This window comes from Cricetulus griseus (assembly GCF_003668045.3).
Source record: "Cricetulus griseus strain 17A/GY chromosome 1 unlocalized genomic scaffold, alternate assembly CriGri-PICRH-1.0 chr1_1, whole genome shotgun sequence".
Lineage (NCBI taxonomy): Eukaryota > Metazoa > Chordata > Mammalia > Rodentia > Cricetidae > Cricetulus > Cricetulus griseus.
In genome coordinates this window covers 274,125,066-274,146,623 of record NW_023276807.1, presented here as the reverse complement: position 1 = coordinate 274,146,623, position 21,558 = coordinate 274,125,066, and the positions used below count along the sequence as shown (strand labels likewise).

At 37.0% G+C, this 21,558-nt stretch overlaps 1 protein-coding gene and 1 pseudogene across 2 annotated transcripts in view; one reads left to right on the top strand and one right to left on the bottom strand.

The window, feature by feature from the left end:
• The window catches only part of LOC100762922, a 130,938-nt pseudogene extending 124,295 nt beyond the window's left edge, over window positions 1-6,643 (bottom strand).
• Fgf14 (fibroblast growth factor 14) overlaps window positions 1-21,558 on the top strand; it is a 585,881-nt gene that overhangs the window by 125,662 nt on the left and 438,661 nt on the right. The gene's annotated exons all lie outside the window — the stretch shown is intronic.

Here is a 21,558-nt window from a genome sequence, read left to right as displayed (position 1 = left end):
GATCACCTGGGCCACTGCTTCAGGGACTCCTGCCCCATCAAATCATACAAGTCTGGAAGGAATCCACAGCTTTTCACCCTCCATGTAAATAAAAGCAGAAATTTCCCTCTCAAGTAACCTATACTTTAACAAACTGTTGCTCCTTCCTCAGCAATTAACGATTTAAAGACAACACAATAACACTCTTTTGTTAACAGTCACACATTAACGATCACACTTCATATACACATGTGTGGCCACACCATACATACAGAACATACATACATCTTTTGAACAAAACTCACAAAGGAGAGGAGGTGTCGGGGGATGGCCATCCTTACCATAGCTTGGCAACTTTGGAGGGTCTTGAGGACTGCCACATCTTTGACCATTCCTGTATGATATCTGATGTGGCAGATGATGTGGATAGCTTGCAGTGAGGGCTCAGGGAGAGCGGCTGGAAGTCCAGGGCTATGTAATTTATGTTGCCAGTACTCCTTTTTGGAGCTGGGTTGTTGATGCCACTGGGGACAGGGGATGAAAACATTGGGTTCTGCATAGGGACATAGTTCTCACTTTCTCCTGAGTCTGTGTTGGTGATGCTTTGTGTGGAGATGGAATGGCAGTACTGGGAGGGCCAAGTCTTGGTGACAAGTGGCTTGAAATGAAGCTCATTGATGACAGTGTTGTTTCTCAGGTCAAGGGGTGTTGGCTTTGTTTTTCAGCCAGGCTTGAGGTGGCGACTGACTGGGGGTGTTTGGATTTCATTTCCTTGGCTGGAGCCTCTATGAATAGGAAGGGCTGTGGATGGGTAGCCTTGTGGGTCAAAGTGATGGCGCACTGTGCTCATGGGAATGTTAAGAACTTGGTTTTAAGGCACATAGTTGTCATCAGAGTTGGCACTGTCTGGTCGACCCATGAAAGTCTTTTCTGGAAATTTAGCAGACCAGCAGGTGGTTTCTCTGCCTCGTGTTGGGTACTTGTAGTCACTGACTGGAGGACTTTGTTGAGGGCTGTCCCACTGAGGTGTCTTTGTCTGACTTGGCTTGGGGTGCCATGGTGGGAGAGCTATGGCTAAGTTCACTAGGAGATCTCCAAATTCCCATCATAGAGTGTTGCTGGGTGCCTTGAAGGTGTATACATCCTCATTATCTGCCTCAGACCCTGTGAGGCTGCCTTTGGTGTGGCTGTGTGAAGCTAGACTACGGGGGAGGTCAAAAGCACTCTCTTCTGTATTGTGTCGGCCTGGCTTGGGAAGGCTATAGAAGTCATGGACTTGACTGCTGACTCTGTTGTTACATTGTTGTCTATTGCCCTGGGCAAGTTTTTGTATGGCTGTATCACTCTCCTGTTGGTTGCTCTGAGAGAAGCTGGCACTCCTCGAATTTTCTGTCCTTTGGCTTACACATTAGTGCAAGTGTTGATACTTCTGAGGTGCAATGGTGGACAAAGCAGGCTGGATGTGGCTTGACACATAGCTGGCTAGAGTGTGAAAGGGCAGAGGACTTTCTTGCTCAGAGCAGGTGCTGACTGGAGCTGTTGAACCTAGCTGGAGAAGAGCAGAGACTATGACTGACTGAAGAAAGGTTTCTCAGGGTGTCAGTGCTCTCTTCAGTCTGACTGAAGCCACAGATCTGGCAGATGCTCTGGACCCATCTATTCATGTCAGCCTCTGTCTCAGCCACCAGGTAGAAAGTATGCTCATTGGTCTTGATATCAAACATAAAACTCTTTTGGAACTCTTTTTTGTTGAAGGTCAGGCCTACATCCAACTGCTTACAGAAGTTTAAGTTGATAATCCACAGGGTTTTCTTAGAGTGTTCATTCTTATAGTATTCTAGAACATCTGGGTCACCATTCTTCTGACCACTCCACAGGATAAACAAGTGTTTCTTCCAAGCATAGTGCCCCAACTTTTTCTCGGGTGGTGATTTCTCCAGCCAGCCTGTGCACACCACATAATTGCCAGCTGACTGGAGCCTGCAGTGGGCTCAAGTGGACAAGGGCTTGGGCTGCTGGGTCAGCTGGCTGCTAGTGTGCAGCTCATGGAGGAAGGATTCCTCAGTGGAGTATTTCCCATATTTCTTTAATAATTTTCTTAGCGTTATTACTTAATCCAAAGTTAAAATGAAATCTTACCAGTATCTTGTCTCTTTAAACTTTCACTGTGTGATTGACTGTGATCTCTATTCCAATCCAATTCTCTTAGGAGTTGAGGCACCCCTTTTCCAGTGCTTTTACAATCCAACTCTCTTAGGAGTTGAGACACCCCTTTTCCAGTGCTTTTACAATCTAACTCTCATAGGAGTTGAGGCACCCCTTTTCCAGTGCCTTTACAATCGAACTCTCTTTGGAGCTGAGGTACCCCTTCTCCAGTGTCTTTACAATTCAACTCTCTCAGTAGTTGAGATACCTATTTTCTAGTATGTTTTGCAATCTACCCTCAAAACTCCTTACCTGCTGGCCAGCCTTCTGAGGGTGATGTCTCAGGGTCCCTTTTCTTTCCCAACCTCAGTGGGACCTCCACTTGTGGCTGCTCTTGGCCACTACTATGTCTGAGTATTGGGCAAAAGTCTGAAAATTTGGATATCAACAAGACACCTGGTCCTTTTCTGAGAGAATGTCTCTAACCTTTATTGTGGAGCAGCTTTATATACAAATTTACAAACCCCAGATGAAGGGTTCACAACAGGATATTGATGCTAGTAGGGTGAGGTCAGGAAAATGGGAGGTACCTGTGGTTATGCTGGAAAACAACTCTTAGAGACCCCATGGGGGCTGGGTCATAACATTTCTCAGAATTTTAATTTTGAAAGGAGGTATCCAGAGTTCCTATTATCGGATTATACATATTTCTTTATAAATAGGGTGCTTCTGAGTTTGATTTGATAGCATGCATTTTCAGAACAGTCTGTCTATTCAGAAAGCACAGCTTTAGGAACCTCTTGTGGGCTGAGCTTGAGATCAATATTGAGGGTTGGGCATGGACCTGAGGGATGTGGTCTAGGAAACTCGTGCAATATAGAATTATGAAGTCCAAGTATCCTGAAAAGTTAAGGTACATAGCTTTAGATGGAAACATGAATTCATTACATGCACCCATCTAATCATGACACTAAAATATATGAAGTAATCTTGAAACACAAGTGGGTTAGGTTGCTTATTTGATACCCTGTAACAAGATAAGAGTAGGGGCAAGGATGACCTTCATAGAATCTTCTGAATTTATAAACAGATGGGGTTTGGCCATTCTCAGTTAGAAGGAAGTACTTTATTCTCTGAACAAACATACTTTTGCTATAGTTGTAATTGGTATCTGGTGGAGGAAGAATAAATGTTTATTAGGTTGACCCCTGTAGCAACTGTTTGGAAACATGAGTTCTTTGATATTTGGTGACACATCCAAATGTGATAGCACAATTTGGGAACTAGGGATTTAGAGTTGGAAGAAATGAGAAATACTAGAGGGTATATTCAAAGACAGCATAAGCAAAAACCATGTGTGGAATAAATAGAAATCACAAAGGATAAGGCCTGAAAAACACAAACATAATATAAATTAAATTGACAAATTGTAATAAGCTGCTGACACTTGTTGAGACCTAACTCTGAGAACAAGAGAGGGGCATGGTTGCCTCAAACTCAAACATGTTCACTTCAGGTTTCTTCTAAAACTCAACAGATGTGGATTAGGCTGAGCACCTAATCTTGTAAAAGGTTACAGTTAATTTCCTTATGTCCTTGAGAACTAGAGGATTATTTTTTATTTATATTGTTTTCTTCCTTGTCTGCCTGCTGGAGCTACTATGCATAGCCACTACACTATCCACTCAATCATCTCTCTCCTCTCTTGAAGACTTCTCTAGGACTCTGGGCTTCATGTGTACCTTCATGTGTACCTCATAGGCAGTCAAGCTGTCTCTGGGTTTTCCAGTTTTCACAGGACATATCCCCTTGGGTCATACTCCTTTTGTTTAAACAGTGTACACAGGTATTTTCTTAAACAAAGACAATTTTCCCTCCATGGGGAAACTCTGGGACCAGCTGTGAAAGTGGCATTTTCTCTAACCTTCCTTTCTTCAAAGATAAATGTTATTTATTCTTCAGTGACTGACATTTCTGCAAAAATAATTGCACATTTCCCCTACTACATGTGGTCTAAATTGGGACTATTATTTGAATGGAATGAAAAAAGGAAATAAAATGATTACTTAATATATTCAGGACTGCATACATGTCATACTTAACTGTGCTTGTAATTACCATTTACCATGTACACACAGCAATTTCCTCACATTAAATCACATAGTCTACAGTACAGTGCCAAGTCTGCTCCTGAGCAGCATCATAGACCTAAAGATATGTCTGCTTTCACCAGGAGAGGGGATGCTGATAGAGATCATGGGGCCTACACACTAATCTCATGAAATTCCCAAGGGACCATTTCCTGCACAAAAATTTAATAATTCTAAAGTCTTATTAGACTTTAGACAACACTTGTTTAACAGGCATCTGATTTTATTTTTATTTATTTGCTTGTGTGGGAAATCAAAATGGAGGCAAAAAATGACCATTTGTAACCATTAAGGATTTTGAAAGTTATTTTTTTAATGTGGTATTTGACTCTATGTAGTATATAATGTTGAGAGATAGATCAGCATTCCGATTTTCAGATTACAACTGTAGCAGTGAGAGAAGTGAGCTTGCATTATTCTAGGGTCACATCTGCAATGGGTAAGAGTTGCATTCACTTTGATTCCAGCACATCACAATCCTCCATTATTCCTTTCCTGAAAATCTGACTGTGCGCAGTAATATTTCATTGAATATATGAGCAGAATTCTTTGCAGTTCCTTAAGAGGAATAAGAGAGTTGCCTCCTGGAGAAGGAGAGCGTGAACCTGTGTCAGTGACAGTTGAGTCAGGATGACTACTTTCCTCTATGGGGGCATTTTCCTGTTTGTTATCCAAATGTATCGATATTCTCATTCTTATATGCAGTTTAGGAGATAGTGCTTATATTTAAATAGCATACTTAATATATGTGGGAACATGTCCTTGAAGAAATGATAATGCTACAAATCAGGGCCCAGGCAGTCACATGTCAGGTTTAGATGCCCTGGTCTAAACACCCTAGGAACATTGCAGTGGTTTTAGTTTTCTTTTCCTTTTGAAGATGATAAAGGACAACAACAGTTCCATACCATCGAATTACTGTGAGAAGTAAAATATGTAATATGGAAAATTCTTAGAATAAAATTTATTATATAACTATAGTATACAAAACTGACTGTAGTATTAGGGATGGATGGGGTACAATCAATGTCAAATGGAAATTCAAGATTGGAACATTTAGAGAAAAGGCATGGCAATTGAACTGATGCAGCGTAAAATATACATTTTGTAAATTCTTTTTGCTAATTGTAGTGTTACTTTAGCAGCCCCAAAGGAAATTAATCTAAGCTTTAGACAAGAGTTGAAAAATTAAATAGATGGACTCATATATGGTGGCATCTCTCAAACATGATTCTTTAACCAGTATGTTCCCATCTAAATATAACACGTAGAAAGGGTTAAAACATTTCATTAACTTATCTAAAGACATCATCTGTCTATCTGCCTATCTGTTCATCCATACACCCATTTACCAATCCATGCATATATACAGGACCAAGAATAAATATTACTATATGTTAATCCTAACATTTTTGCTGGAATTTAAATATTGAATATTTATGCAGAATTTATATTTGTTATTGTCCCAACTTCTTTCAGTTAGTTTCAGTCCATTTGCAATTATAAGATACCATCAAAGTTAAACAGTTGATACTAACTTCATTAATATATACCATGGAATAATAATAAATATTATTTATTTATGTCATGGCTTCTTTGTGCAAAACCACTATGAAAGGGTCTTCAGATGCCCTCTAAGTTTACATTTTATCCTTGTACTAAGAAAATAGTATACAATCTTTTGTTATTAAGTCGACTCTTATTTCTTCTTTCACATTTGCTATTTTCTTTCATCATTTTACTTCCAAGTTAAAGGGAAAACATGGTAGTAATAAGAGAAAAACTTAAGAACAATGCACAACTTAGCTTTTTTTTGTACACACTATATATTTTACTTTGAGGTTTATTTTGCTGCTTATGTGTCTAAAATCCTAAGTTTTAAAATGAATTGACTTTCTGAAGGAATGATATAGGTTTAACCTGTATTTTGTATCTCCATATTAATCTACCCAGTAAGATGATTAAATGCATTAGCTCACAACAGAGTGACTGTGGGGATGGCAGTGGCTGATGTCACTGTCTATTACTGTGCTACTTACTTTTATAAGAGAAGCTGCCTTTGTAAAATTCTTAACTTGTTTTCGCTTATCAAGCAATGGATAATCCTGAGCCTTAGAAGAGATCTGCCACTTAACTTTGCACAATTCATTTTATCTCTCTGGGCTTCATTGTTTCTCATCTAGGAATACAGAGATTCTCTAGAACCCTTAGCCTATGAATCTGGTGGACTCTTATCTGTAGACTTCTGGTGGCAGTAGGATACTTTGAGAGATTTTAAGGGCATGTTGTATCATTTTGTTATACTTGAACTGCACAGCCTGGTTGTAGAGCTGTTTCAGTTGATCAGGAGGCTCCTGCCTAGTCTGCATTTCCTAAAGGACTTTTCAAAGCACCCCTCTACCCCAGATCAAGAGAATGATTGTATTGAAGGATTGCATTTGCTTTGTGCCCAATCACTCTGAAAAAAGAATTTATCCCACATGTACATTATTTGTAGTCACAGAAAGCCAATAACAAACTGAACAGGGATTTAAGAATATAAACTAAATAAATTCATGTATTCAGTAGACCAGTCTCATAGATCAACTGAAAACTTAGGCATGTAGCACTTCTTATAAGGTCAACATGGGACACAGGAGGGGTGAACTACCTGTAATGTCAGTGGAAAAACAGCTCAGAATTAGACCTCTTCCAGTTTCCCATTGTTGTGACAAGCCTTCTCTGTTCTGGTCTTCTCTTTCCATTGCTGCTTTTCCTCAGGATCAAGAAAAGTGGCAGAGAGTGGAGACTGGGGTGAATCTAAAAGAACCTCCTCCTGGGATTGTAAGGATTTAACAAGCAAGGTGGTTGCATGAAGAACTCTCTCGATAACCCCAATGGTTCACATGGAGACACATAGCTGTTCTAAAAAAATTCAGAGGGTTCTGTGTCCATGGGGCATTCCTAGAGGAGAGACAGGACTTTGATCCAGAAATTTGGTTGTAGTACATTTTTTTTGCTTTAAGACAACAAGATATTGTTTTTTTTTAAGTCAAGAATAACTTTCTGTTTGGGTATAACTTGGCAACTAATGAGAAATGTATAAATTTAAATCCAAGACAATTATGTATTTTATTTTATTGTAGATTGTAATTATGGCATTTCCTCTTCCCTTTCCTTCCTCTAAATCCTTCCATATGCCCCTCTTTTCTCTCTTTTAAATACATGGCCTCTTTTTCATCAATTTTTGCTACATACATGTATGTGTGCATATAACACTTGTAAGACCCTATATAAATATACACATGTAGTTTAAATGAAAAATTTCCACCTGGGATGACAATGCTTCTTTCAAAAGCCAGAGACCACCTAAGAAACCCAATCAGACATGAGAAGTAGTTTTTTGAGTTGTTAACCAAGGCTGTTCAAGTTACTAATAAAACATTGCAAGCTATTACTATTGCCCTCTGTTGTTCCTCAGAAATTGAAGACAAGTTGAAGTTGTTAAAGACACCATGTACTTCACAAACAGGGCCTTGAGGGCCCTAAGCAGAAACTGACCTGAATTTTTCCTCCTTGAGGATTAGCTTTCATGGTATTAGAAGGAGCAATACAAAATTTCAAAGGAGGGAGGCAACCAACAATTCTACTCAGTTATGATGCCTATGAACCATATCAATGACCAACATGGCACAATAACCCTAAGGATGCTGTAGAAGCATGTATACCTTGGCAGTAACCAATAAGTCTCTAATTGGACTTAAGAACCATTTCATTATTTTAAATGGAATATAAAGTCAATGGTGATTTCTACAATAGGTTTTCTTGGCAGACATTGTAAATTAGCTTTTAATCAGTCAACATCTTTTCATTGTCTATTTCCATTTAAAAGTAAAGTAGGCAAATTTGCTATTTTCTGGGGATGTAGTAGTTAGCAAAATAAATGCACAACATACCCAAAAAGATAAAATAATAGAAATAAAAATGGCAGAAATCATACATAATATTAACCTTTGTATCATCTTTTAGGTATTGATGCTTGTAGCTTGACTTAATAACAGTTACTTCTTTATTTCAATCAACTTATAGTTACAGTCAGCTCAGATGTCCATCAACATTCTACCAAATTAGTACCAGTCTTTTTCTTCTATTATTTATGATGACACTAAGACCTTGAAACCACACTAATTTTTTGCATCATTTACTGTCAAATTTCAAATGTCATGTTAGTAACAGAACACATCATTTGTGTGCCTCTGCCTGCTTATAAGATATTATTTAGATTAAAACGTTTTTCCAAAAAACAAACAAAACAAAATCTTAAGATGTGTAGGATATACACATTTCTGCATTGTTTCAGAAGGAAGACTGTTCTATACTATGAAAATTATGTGGTTTTTACTCAGCTTGAATAATATACTAAATGCTTTAAAAAACTCTTCTTAAAAGAAGAAAGAACTCTTTGAACTGTGAATAAACAATGTTTTTCAGAGCTACAGAATTTTTGTTTGGTGGTCTGCAATAAATGCAATAAGCTGTAAGATAGCAGTACCTTGGATAAGATTCCTGAAGTTACTGACTAAGGTGCTTTTGGTTTTAGCAATGATGAGCTGTTGGCATTCACATTAACCTTTAAACTAGGAAGACAGAAATTTCTAGAAAGCCCCAGTTAGTAGTAGTCAGTAGTTCAGCAGTTAAGAGAGACCACAGCTCTGCTACGGTGTTTATTTAAGTAATTATTCTCTAAACAAATTTGTCTCCTTATTAATGATGGAAACATCAGACAGAATAGTTTATTTAAGTACATACTTTGGAGTCTGATCTCAGTAGTCATTTCCTTACCATTAGCAATTCAAAAAGCACATGCCACTTTAATCTATGCACAGTAGAAAGATAGTATCTTAAGATATACAGCAAAAGTTCTTTGTTATGTTTTCCTGTCCATTGTTAATAGATTGAGTTAAGATTATTACAAATAAGCAATCAGCATTCTCATTCTGCCTTGTTTCTCTGTTTCCAAGTAATTCTCCTGTTTTCTCTTGGGAAGATTTTGGAAATAATTAGATTGGAACCAGAGTAGTTTATTGGTCTAAGAAGACATAGAAATCCGAGAAGGATGTTTTCTTTGAGGATTTAGAATCCTGTAGCCTCATAATAGATACAGAACAAAATTTAAGAGCCATTGATGCTTTGAAGTCTGCAAATTCCTTAGAAATACATGTCTGTGGTACAAATTCTTGTTAAATGCATTATATTTTTAATAAGTATGTAAATATGAGTGCATGTGGATATATGCATGTGTGAGTGCAGGTGCCCATGAAATTCGGATGAGAGCAATGAACTCCTAATGCTGGAGTTATAGGCAGTTATGAACTGCTGGAATTGGTTGTTGGGAACCTATCTCCAGTTCTCTTAAAGAGCACCCTTAATTACTGAGCCATCTCTCAAGCTCTCTAGTTCTTCTCAAAGACTTGAATGATATTGGGTTTGGGAGCAAGTTATTTCTCAATGAAATTCATATGTTTGGATAACTACTCATTATTCTGAAATTCATTTTCACCTCTTTTACTCTTTCAACATTTTAAGAGTTAATTTTAATATAAACTTTCATAGAATAATCCCTGTAGGTTTAAATGAAAAAATTCAAAAGTTGTAAAAATAAATACCAACTACTACAGACATCATGATTTAAGTTTTTATTAGTATTTTTGCATATTTAAAATATACTGAAATTCCAGAGTTAAAAAAGAGAGCTATTGTCTCAAGAAGCAGGTGATAACTTTGTGCAGGTGACAACTTTATGGCAAGTATTGCCCATAGGTCAAACTGAGAAAGAAACCAGCTAATCTCAAGTATGATTTAATATTCTTGGGAGAAAACACTTTATATTTGTAGAGGGATTCTGAAATGAGCAATATGTAATCTTGATATGTTCATGTAAGATCAATGAATTTTAATTATTGTGGATTTTGTGAATATTTATGTTGAGTGGTATTGCTGTTTGAATAATCTGTTACTGAAATATAACAGGATACATAATAAGAATAAGATTTGTATTTTATTGTGGAAGAGTACTTACACCGAAAATCCAGGTTAGTCTCAGAAACATTGTTAGACCCTACCAGAGCCCGAAGAGAGGTCGAAAGCCTCCTTCCCAGTTCTTTTATGCCATCCTTTCTGCGTACCTGTGACCATGCCTAAACGGGTGTAGTCAGCACTACAGGTACACAGGATAACTACTTAAAATAATCTATTAAATACTTATGAGCAAAACAAAATCTCTGCATTGGGATCAAGATAAGTAGACATAATTTTTCAAGTTTGTGGCTAAGAATCGAAGACAGAGCATGCCATGTGCGACATGGCCAGTATGTAGGCTAAAACTCAGTGGTTTTAACATTTCTTCCACAAAGCACCTAGCATTCTCTCTCTCTCTCTCTCTCTCTCTCTCTCTCTCTCTCTCTCTCTCTCTCTGTGTGTGTGTGTGTGTGTGTGTGTGTATGTGCATGTGCATATGTCTATACACTGTTGGTCAGACAAGCATTGCAATCTTAATAAGCTGCACTCATATGAAAGGATTAGTTATACAAATCATTAAACGTGGAAACTTCCAAAGAGCACTATAAAATTGTCATTTTAGTATTTTACTTAATAATCCTTTCAATTTTTCTAGAAGCATTCCTCAAAAATTCAAGATTCATGAGCCTTTGGGGGAAGGGATTAGTTAATATAGGCATTTCACTTAAGGCTGAGTGGTTCAAAGCCCCTTATTCTCTGCATATTGTTTAGTTGTGGGTCTCTGTGTGAGTTCCTATGTACTGTAAGAACAAATTCTTCTGATGAGAACTGAGCAAGGCACTGATCTTTAGAGTCATTTTATTGCCTTGTTCCTTTGTCAGAATAGTTATAGTAGGTTTCCCTTGGGCCCATTACCTATCTTGATTCTGATGAATCAAAAAAAAAAAAGAGAGAAATCAAAGAAAGAATCTCTTAGGTAAAAGATGCATTAAAATAGACTTATTAAAAAAAGAGTTGAAAGCTTTAAAGAGAATAAAAACATTTACTACAGAAAACAGATTGGTTATGCAGCAGCATGAGAAAGAATACTATTTTCTGTTTATTAAATTTCAGGTGTTTTAAGTACACACAAAATGTCTGTTGCTAAAATTAAGTTAGAGAATGTAACTATTTTTCCATTTCATTCGTTTTTTGAGATTTAAATAATTTTATTTAAATTAAAAGTGATCCCAGTTCCCTCTCCCTCCTGTCCTTCTATTCCCCTCACCATCTCCCCATCTCACCCCCCATCCACTCCGCAGAGAGGGTGAGGCCTCCTATGGGGGATCATCAAGGGTCATCAAAGACTGTCACATCATTTGGGGCAGGACCTAGTCCCTGCTGGGTGTATCTAGGCTGAGAAAGTATTCCTCCATAGAGAATGGGCTCCAAAACCCATTCATGCACTAGGGATAAATACTGGTTACACTGCCAGTAGCCGCATAGACTGCTCAAGCCCCCCAACTGACACCCACGTTCAGGGGGTTTGGTTTGGTTCCCTGGCTGTCAATTAAGATCACAAAATTTACTCTGCTTTAATCCAGTTCTTTTTTTTTTAAAGCAACACACACACACACACACACACACACACACACACACACACACACACACACACACACACAAATATGCATTGTCATTCTGGCTGTGGACCATCCTAAATCAACCAGAAAGCAAACCTCAGAACAGGTGGCGAGACTTCAGGTTTCCTCTCAGAGAGGCTGTGTGTAGGGACGGAAATTACATGTTGCAGATTAATTCTCTCCCATACTGCTATTTCTTATTCTCGTGACTTCTATTTCCTATAAACACCATTAGCTGACAATCAGTAGCTAGATATAATTAACTAGGTTATGTGCATTTGTTAGTGGCACTGTCCAAAAGTCACTCAGCATGGCTTGACCCATGCCATATGTCCAGTGTTGGTGCATTTTGGTCAAATGATGTAATGCTACAAAGTACTGCATGTTTCTTCCTTTGGAGGGGAAAGAAAGTCTCTCTCTCTCTTTCTCTCTTTCTCTCTCTCTTTCTCTCTCTCTTTCTCTCTCTCTCTCTCTCTCTTTCTCTCTCTCTCTCTCTGTCTCTCTCCCTGGAAGGATCTCTTACTTAATGGTTTTATTATGTGTGTTATGAGTATTCCTAAAATACAGTGTTCACAGTGGCCACATACACAGCTTTATTTGTAAAAATCTCCTTAACATCTATTATTGTGTCAAATGAATGTAATAATTTAAATGTAAAATAATTTCCTCTAGGTTTTAAAATCTTACTTAACCAGGTATTCAAGGGGATGGTAAATTTGAGACTAGTTTAAGCTACATACTAAGACCCTCTTTTAAAATTGAAGTGATAAATTTTTCCACTGCTTTAAAGTGGGAGGTATGTTGCCCAGTATATAGTACAGAAGTACAGGTTGTCAGTTATTGTAGACCTGATCTCTGCTTATAGACTCATGCCTGGTCATCTACAGAGCCCTGGTCCTTCCACAGGTAACATCATAAACACATGGAATCCAAATGGATGGGTTCTATTTATGTTTTGAACAATGTTGGGTTGATAAATTCAATTTGATGAAGAAATTCATTATCTTTTCCCCTGGCTTATAATATAGCTCATTTTCCCCATAAATATGGTCTCCATAAGAAATAAACAATGTTGATGGTCTTCTCAGGATATCATTTCATGCTGTCCATGCTTAGAGACACTGCTGAAGCTAACAAAAAGGTTTTTGTTTTATAACTGGTAGACTACTGCTGATCATGCGGTTTCTGAGATATTTATGGCCATTCTTCCCTGTTGCAAGACATATGTCCAGTTGGTCATTTCATAGCCTTTTAAAAATATATTCCCTTTTATTTTTATGCAATGGGTGACTAACAAATCTCTTACAGTCTGTCTCTAGCTATATTTTCTTGTATTAACATAATATTATTCTTTTTTAATTTTTTTTATTAGTTCAAGCTAAGGAACAAGCTTGTTTCACATGTAAGTCCCTTCTTCCTCTCCCTCCCCTCATCCCCAACCCTCTCCCCACCCCACCTACCCCCCACCCCATCCACCCACCACTCCCCAGGCAGGGTAGGGCCCTCAACGGGGGCTCTGCAAAGTTCACCACATCTTCCTGTGCTGGGCCTGGGCCCTTCCCCATGTGTCCAGGGCCAGAGTGTATCCATTCATGTGGGATGGGCTCTCAAAGTCCCTTCTTACACCAGGGAAAAATACTAATCCAGTACCAGAGGCTCCCTAGAGTGCAGGCATAATATTATTCTTAAATTCTGTTTTTCTCATTTAATTGCTGTTTGAACATATAATACAAAGGTTTGAGTGCCTCAGATTGTTAATAATTAGGTGACACATTCTAAAATTCACTTACCCTATTAGTACAAATGGCATTTCTGTTCCAAATGACCTATTGCACCATTTTCCTGAGCTAGAAAATGGAATGGGTTGCCATGGAGAATTTTTCATTAAGCTTAGCATGAGATGAGTCAGAGTTTTGATGTAAACATTTTCCTTAATTTGTATCTATTTTAATAATGTAGCATGCATTTTCCTATACATTTCAGAAATATAAATTAAAGAATCATGGTTGTAAATTTCCAGATGGTATGTGTAGACTTTGTTTATTTTCAATTTAAATGAGACCTAAAATTCTACTTTTTTGATTATTTTACATTTTATCCATTAAAATCTTCACTGACATTTCTGATTTAATTGTGTACATGTGCATGCAGTAGAATATACACATTTATATGTATGTATTTTAATACTATGTGTATTTTATGATTAAATATTTTGTTTTTATGCAATGATATCACAGACTAATATTCTTCTGTGTTTCTATTTAATAAAATATGATGCATGACTCCATGTCAGGCATTTTTAGGTCTTCCTTTTCATTTTCACAGCTGTACATTATTCCTTTGAATGAGTAGATTATTTCCACAGCTCATAAAGAGTGAGCTTGTAAATTCCTGCAATATTTGGGGATAATATACAGAACGCAAATTCACACTTCTGTGACTCTTCTGTATCACCCTACAGGATGACATTCAGTACTTCACTATCACAACACTTCATTCTACTAACAGTGGATATTTACATTATACACAGATTATGATTTCAGAAATATGTTTAGTCATAGTCTAAGATCATAGATGGACAGAGTAGTTCAAGATACTTTCATTTCCGTTTAATATATTTTTGCCTAAATTGAGTATGTTGGTTTGTACTTTTTGAGACACAAAAATGTCATCTGACATATCCAGCTTCTTTTAATAGTTTTCTTAATATCCTTAGATAACACACTTGATAACCTTTCTTATAGTTTCTGACTTCCCTGAAAATGTGTTATGTGTTTATCTGATTATTTCTATAGTATTTATGATTGCAATGCTTGGATTTTAGCTGGGACTATAATTCTCTTGCCGTTTTCATGTAATTTTTGAATTAGGAAGAGTGTTAGGAACTAAAAGTGCAGGATGGCCAGGTGGTGATGGCACACGACTTTAATCCCAGCACTCAAGAGGCAGAGGCAGGTGGGTCTCTGTGAGTTCGAGACCAGCATGGTCTACAAGAGCTAGTTCCAGGACAGCCTCCAAAGTCACAGAGAAACCCTGTCTCAAACAAACAAACAAACAAAAAACCAAACCAAACCAAACCAAAACTAAAACAAAAAAATAAAAATTCAGGATGAATGAATTGTAGACTCTTTCCTGAGAAGTCATCTTTTAGAAGGCCTCTACACTCCATAGTAATCATTGTTTTATTGTTTGTTATCTCAGTGATAAACTATGTATATGATCCTTGTGTACCATCTACTTTATTTCTCCCTCTTCTGGGAGGTAAGAATCGGTCTTTGTTTCATCCCAAGAAAATGTTCACAAATCAAACTGTTTAGTCCCTGTTCTGTTGCTGTGAAGAGACGCCATGACCAAGGAAATAATATAAAGGAAGTATTGAGTTAATAAATAAAGTATTAAATTCAGGGGGTTAGTCCATTTCCATCATATAAAGGAGTGTGGTTGCTGCAGTAAATAATAGCTACATCCTGATTTGCAGGCAGCAGAAGGGTAGCACTAAACCTTGTGTGGGCCTTTGAAATCCCCAAACCTACTGGGTTGTCCTACAACCTCTTAATCTTTCTGTGACAGCTAATAAACTGGGTACTAAACATGCAAATATATGAGCCTATGGGGTCACTCTCATCCAAGCCACCACAGGTAGTTTGTTAATTTACCAATCACTTAAAAAAGTCAAAATTAAAAAAATAATATTTAGCTCCTATGGTGTGTGAGAAAGCATGCTTTAATGCCACAACACACATGTGGAAGTCAGGAGAAATTCCAGGACGAATTCTTTCCTTTCACTGTGGGATCCAGTGATTAAACTCAGGCCATCAGGCTTGCAAGGCACATTCTGAGCCATATTAACAGATCCTGTGTCTTGGTCAAGGTTAGAGAGATGAATTGTCCACCTTGCTTTCTCACTTCTAAACCAAGTGCCCTTATATTTTTAGTCTTGCTAATGACATTTTTATAGTTTCATAATAGCAATCTTATCTTATTTCAATTATTTTCATTAATTTAAAAAATGGAAACATATGAAGCAAACATATTTCTCAGAGATCTCCATTAGTGGGTTTTAAAATAGAGCAACCAGAGTATTTGTGCTGACTTTGTAATGATCAAAACTCAATTTTTAATATTTTTAGCTAGCTCTTAAGTAAAATGTTTTCAATACATAGGGATAAATACATTTATGTTAAAAATACTCTGGATTCTAATTTTGACTTCTCCACTCACCAGCTGTGATTCTTCTGTTTAGTCCTTTGATTTTTTTTCAGACTTAGGGAACAAAAATTCCTACGTACTTAACAGTCTGTTTTATGAGACTGAAACACAAGAAAGTTTAGAATGCCACCAGCTTCAGTGCATGTGTTAGATACAATCAATATTTACATTTTAGAACACAATCCAAGTCATGGTTCATAAGAGGACTTAATTTATAGATTTTAAATTGTGTTTTAAAATAAATTGGACTTCTTTTTATGCCTTCAAAAGACACAGTGATTAATTAGAACTATCCTTAATTACTTTGGGGTGCATCTGATTGCAGTGCTGAATGATATCAGCCTTATATGAGACAACTTCTGTTTTCCTCTTCAGTCTCTCTGCTCTGTTCCATCTGGTGCCATACCCTTGGAACCTGACCTTGACTTTGACCATTGCATCAACAGAGAAAACTAAGGCTGGGAACATATTTTTTTCTGATTGACCCTCACTGCAGTTTATAGTTCTAAGGGGGCTTTCTCTGATTCTGGGTTTGGGTAAACTTTCCCTCTCTTGCAATTTTTAACTCAGTAGTCTTGTGCCCCACCTTGCCTGCATAAGTGCCTCCAGGGTGCCATTTCTGTCCCTATAATTTCTGTGTAACTACTAATGACTCTTGTTAGTTATTTTTTTTTCAAAAATTCTTCCAGTTTATGCATGTGAAGTATATAGTCTTTGGTTAGAGCCAAGGATGTTACAGGACTATATATATCCTTTCCATTTATTCAGTTAAGAAAATTACCTTAACAATGTCTGGCATTCCCACAGAAAACATAGATGGCTTACCTAAAAGATAGCTAGCTATAATGTCACATTTATTTATAGTCAGTGTTTGTAATTTACATGGACACTGCCTTGTAATAGATTCAAGGTCAATAGTAGATGCTAATTTTAGTGAACTATGTAAACCGTTTTAAGTACCCACTTTGTATTACTAATAGTGTTCAATACTTCATGACTGGTATCATTTCGGTAAGAAGGTTACATTTTCCCTCATTTTAAGAGGAAAATTTGTTCAATGAACACAATGAACTTTTGCCTGGCTCTGGTATTTTTATTATTTTCAGCAGAAACATGTATCAGAGGGTAAAATGCATTGTTAAGAGGGTTTATTATGATTTTTCTTTCTAGGTCATTTTTTAAAAAAAAGAAGATTAGGAATTTTAACAATTGTGCATGAATAAAAGACAATTACAACTAAGTACTGAAAATCTTTTCTAGAAGTATTATATCTCTAACAATATTTATTAACTAAAAATACTGTTGTTCACCACCTCATGAAAATACATACAGACTAAATTGCCAATATCCTTGAAGTAAAAGCTGTTATAGTGTTTGAAATAAAAGTTCATAGAAAACAAGAGTATTAGTATTTAATAAACTTTCTAAAATTTGTGCACAATAGATAGTGTCTCTATTGTGGGTTGAAATAAATTTTAAGACCATAGGTTCTTTGAGTGATCTTAGTTATGTTCATCAAATAATAACTCCACATATTTTTCACTATCCACTGCTCCATTTTGCTGTCTTCAAAGTAGCAAAAACTACCTTATTTAAGCCCAAAGGAGTATCTGTCAAATTTTCTCATTAAAAGTAATTCAATGATTTCTAATATAATATGAAATGAAAGCATCAGTAAAATACAAGCCAAAATGAACTGCTTATGACTTCACCTTGGCTATATTGGATAACTATTGCATGTGGTACATGAATGAGTGGAGTAGTTTTGGACTATACATACATAGAATTCTATCATGAATAATTGTTCCCAATAAGAGCTTTTGGAAGACTACCTGTTTACCCAGAAAGAGCAAAATCTGAAAGTGCCTCACTGATAGGAGCTAGGGTGTTATCCTTCTTTACAAATCTCCTCTTAAGTACAATATGGACATGAAACAAAAAGTTAACACTAGAAAAAAATACTGGAACACTGAGTTTGGGAAAGGGAGAGCCAAGAAAGAGTGGGTTGAAAACAATGGCTTGCAATTTTTCTTTTCACTACTAACAGACAATAATCAGAAAAGCCTGAAGGTGTTTAACTTAAGCTTTTCATCTTAAACATCTGAAATAAAGGGTAAAAATATTAAAAAGCTTTATCTTCCGCATTCATAATATTAAGAAGTATGCAATTATTTTTAATAGGCACAATGAGTAAAATTATTTTCTGCCCTATGTGATACTGAAGCTTTTCCTCTGCTTATAGAGGACATATCTATTTTTCCATTGGAATCTTCCAAGGCCTTTGGCCACAGATAGTGTTGAATGAATGTATGAGCCTGATGATTCTAGGGTATATTATGTTTCCAATCACCAGGAACTGAAATGGTCTTCAACCTTTCCATTCCTGACACCTTAGCTAATGAAACCATTTGGCTCATCTCTGAATCATTTTGGAGAGTCACACTAAAGAGGCAGTGAGTGAAAGACTCCTACATACCTACATCTCCATAAAAGCCATGAGTTGCCTTCTATTTTTAGGGTGACAAACTTCTTTATTTGAAATGCAGCAGGGAAAATCATTTTGTCTCTTAAGCACCACAAAAATGAAGATAGAAGGTAGCCGAAGTGAATTCTAGGAATATGCAAAGCTGATAGCCTTTCTATGCTAGGAATGAGCTTGCTATTATCTTTGAGGTCTGCTGTCATCTTCCCTTCGTTAGTCTGAGAAAATGAGGGAAGTATAGCAGGTTATTTTGGAACATGCAAGATATGCTGATGAGTTATAATTATATAGCAGCATCTTGGAAGTTGCTATTTGGATAGCACATCCCAGCTGATTTATAATCCTTTAAAGATACTATATTCACGTAGCTTTGCATTTACACTCACCTCCCCCCACCCACTTTTCTTTAAAGCTTGTAATAGTGCTGTTGGTTTAAATACCTCAAAAGTTTTCTTCTACAAGTTGCCACCATCTGAATTAGTTCTTGAAAGGCCTAGAAGCTAAAGGTAAATCTCCCTAAACATATCCCAAATTGGGTTTGTTGTCTCTATTAAATGACTGCTGTTTTTGGTGCTTGGCTAGGTCCTACTCTGAGAAAGGATATATCTTGCCATAGCTCTTGATGGATGGTTGGCACCATTTCCCCAGATATTGTTCAAAAGGAAATCACACAATTTTGTTTAGATAAAACAGCTTCAGTTTATTTTTTGGATATCTGAGCTTTGTCTGCCAATAGGAAACAGAGTTTGGTAAAAAGAAACAAAGAACAGCCAACAGAGTGAGTACCATGGGAGCATTTTGAGATGGGAATTTTCACTCATTCAAGAAAGTGTTCTCTAGGAAAGTAACTTCTCTGTTGAAACACAAGGTAGAATGATGCCTGTCTGAAGAAGAAACATATAGAGGGAACCATGTGTCTAATAAGGAGTGAGACCTGTGTAGGATGAATTCCCAAAGCCTAATCAGTCTATTTCCAAAAGGTCTTAAATCATAGTCCACTATCTTCTTCTCAATACTAGGATTTATTTTGATTTATGCCATTCTTTTCTTAAGACAGGATCTTGCTATGTATCCCAGGCAGACTTCAAGCTTAGGGTCTTTCTATTTCTCCCTCTCCAGTGTAGAATTATGGGTCTTTACCACCACATATAGCTATGTTTTGGCACATTTTAATATAATGAACACAAGTTGTTGTGATAGAGGGGATACTTTGTATCTATGCTTACTCTATTAGTATGTTGTAGTGAACTGCAGAAGGGAAGCAGCTGAAGGTTTGTATCGAAAATCAAAGCATGGTAGCCATTTACACACCCTTTTGAATCATCCAGAAGATGTAGTGTAGAGTTTCGGGATGATGGCAAGTGGCTTGCCAAATCACAAGGTCCCCCAGGTTGCCACTTCCATCTGTGCTTGCTCTGTCTTCCTCTGATATCGAAACTGACTTTGTTTCTAAGAAAATAAAGTCAGAGTTCCAAGATCCATAAAGTGCTTGTATGGTTTTCTGGTTTTGTTTTCTTTTTAAAACTTGAGATACAATTGAGTTTAAATTTTAATTTGAGCTAAATGTACAATTGAGATAATTATTCTTCAATTGCATTTTAAAAATTTACATAAATTATTCTCTTCTTCTTCCTCTTCCTCCTCCTCTTCTTGCCATGCCCCACTTTCTGGTACCTCACATATTTCTGCCACATCTTAAATAGTATACAAATCATAGATTTTGTGAAAACAGACAGAGAGTAATTCCAGAGAATGTGCAGAACTGATTCCTCTGTCCAGTGAGGTCTAAAAATGTAATATTTATACTCATGTTTTAAAAGATACAAATCAGAATTTTAAAAATTAGAACAGAAAGGAGGAAAGCAGTTATTTTTGCTGTTATTTCAAGGAAGCTGTAAAGAAATGGGTACAGAGAGAAGATCACTAGGACCAGAGTCAAGAATCCATGTCTTTCCCTGTCCTCACTAGATCTATGACACCCTAGCTGCACTAGTGTATCAATATCAGGACTGTAGAAGCTAGTTCTCACCATTATTGTTTCTTCAGTGAGACTCATTCATAAGTGTTGTACAGCCTTCTGAAAATGTTCAAACACATGAGCTTATGGGGGCATTACATATTCGAGCCACAACTGAGCTCTGAGGAAGATGAAGTTAGACAAGCTTGATTTTCTTGGAAGAGCTCAGGGAGGGCAGGACTCCTGCACATAAATGATGTAATCATGGTGAAACAAACAAAAACCACAGTGGGGAGATACAGACAAGTATATACCTGTACCTATCAAGACCATCAAGGCTATATTGAGGGGCATTCTTACAAGGGAAGAGATATTAGAGGGTCACACAGTACATTAAAGTTATCTAGGTGAAGTTAAAAAGGAATATTCCCAAAGGGAAGTATGAACCACTGAGGAACTATGAGTAAATCAGCCAGCCATACAGGACATGCTTGTCAGTGCATGGTAAACATGGTATTGGAAAGTTATTTGATGACAGGTACTTCATTCCATCCTGTTTATAATACATTGCCTCTTCCATGAAGCTGGAAGGAGCACAGAAGTCAATCCTATAGAGTATGATATGGTTATACTTACATTTTGTGACTACGTCTTTGTGCTTTAGCTGTCCCATGTAGAAAATAAGCAGATGATGGTCTCTAAGTTTTAGATTAGGCTCTCTTTAAAAATTTTACATGTTTTAGGGTCCTCCTTGTTTCCTAGATTCTCTGGCAGTGTGGATTGTAGGCTGCTACTTCTTTGCTCTAGGAGAACAAGAAAAGAGATACCATCATAGAGGGAGTCATTATAGGTTTAAAGAGAATTCTGGCAGTAGGGAAATGTCCAGAGATCTACAAGATTGATGCCAACTAACAATCTAAGCAATAGTCTAGAGGCTACCATAAATGCCCTTCTTATATGCCATCCTAGTGCCTTCATCCAGTAGCTGATGGAAGCAGAAGCACACACCCACAGCTAAAC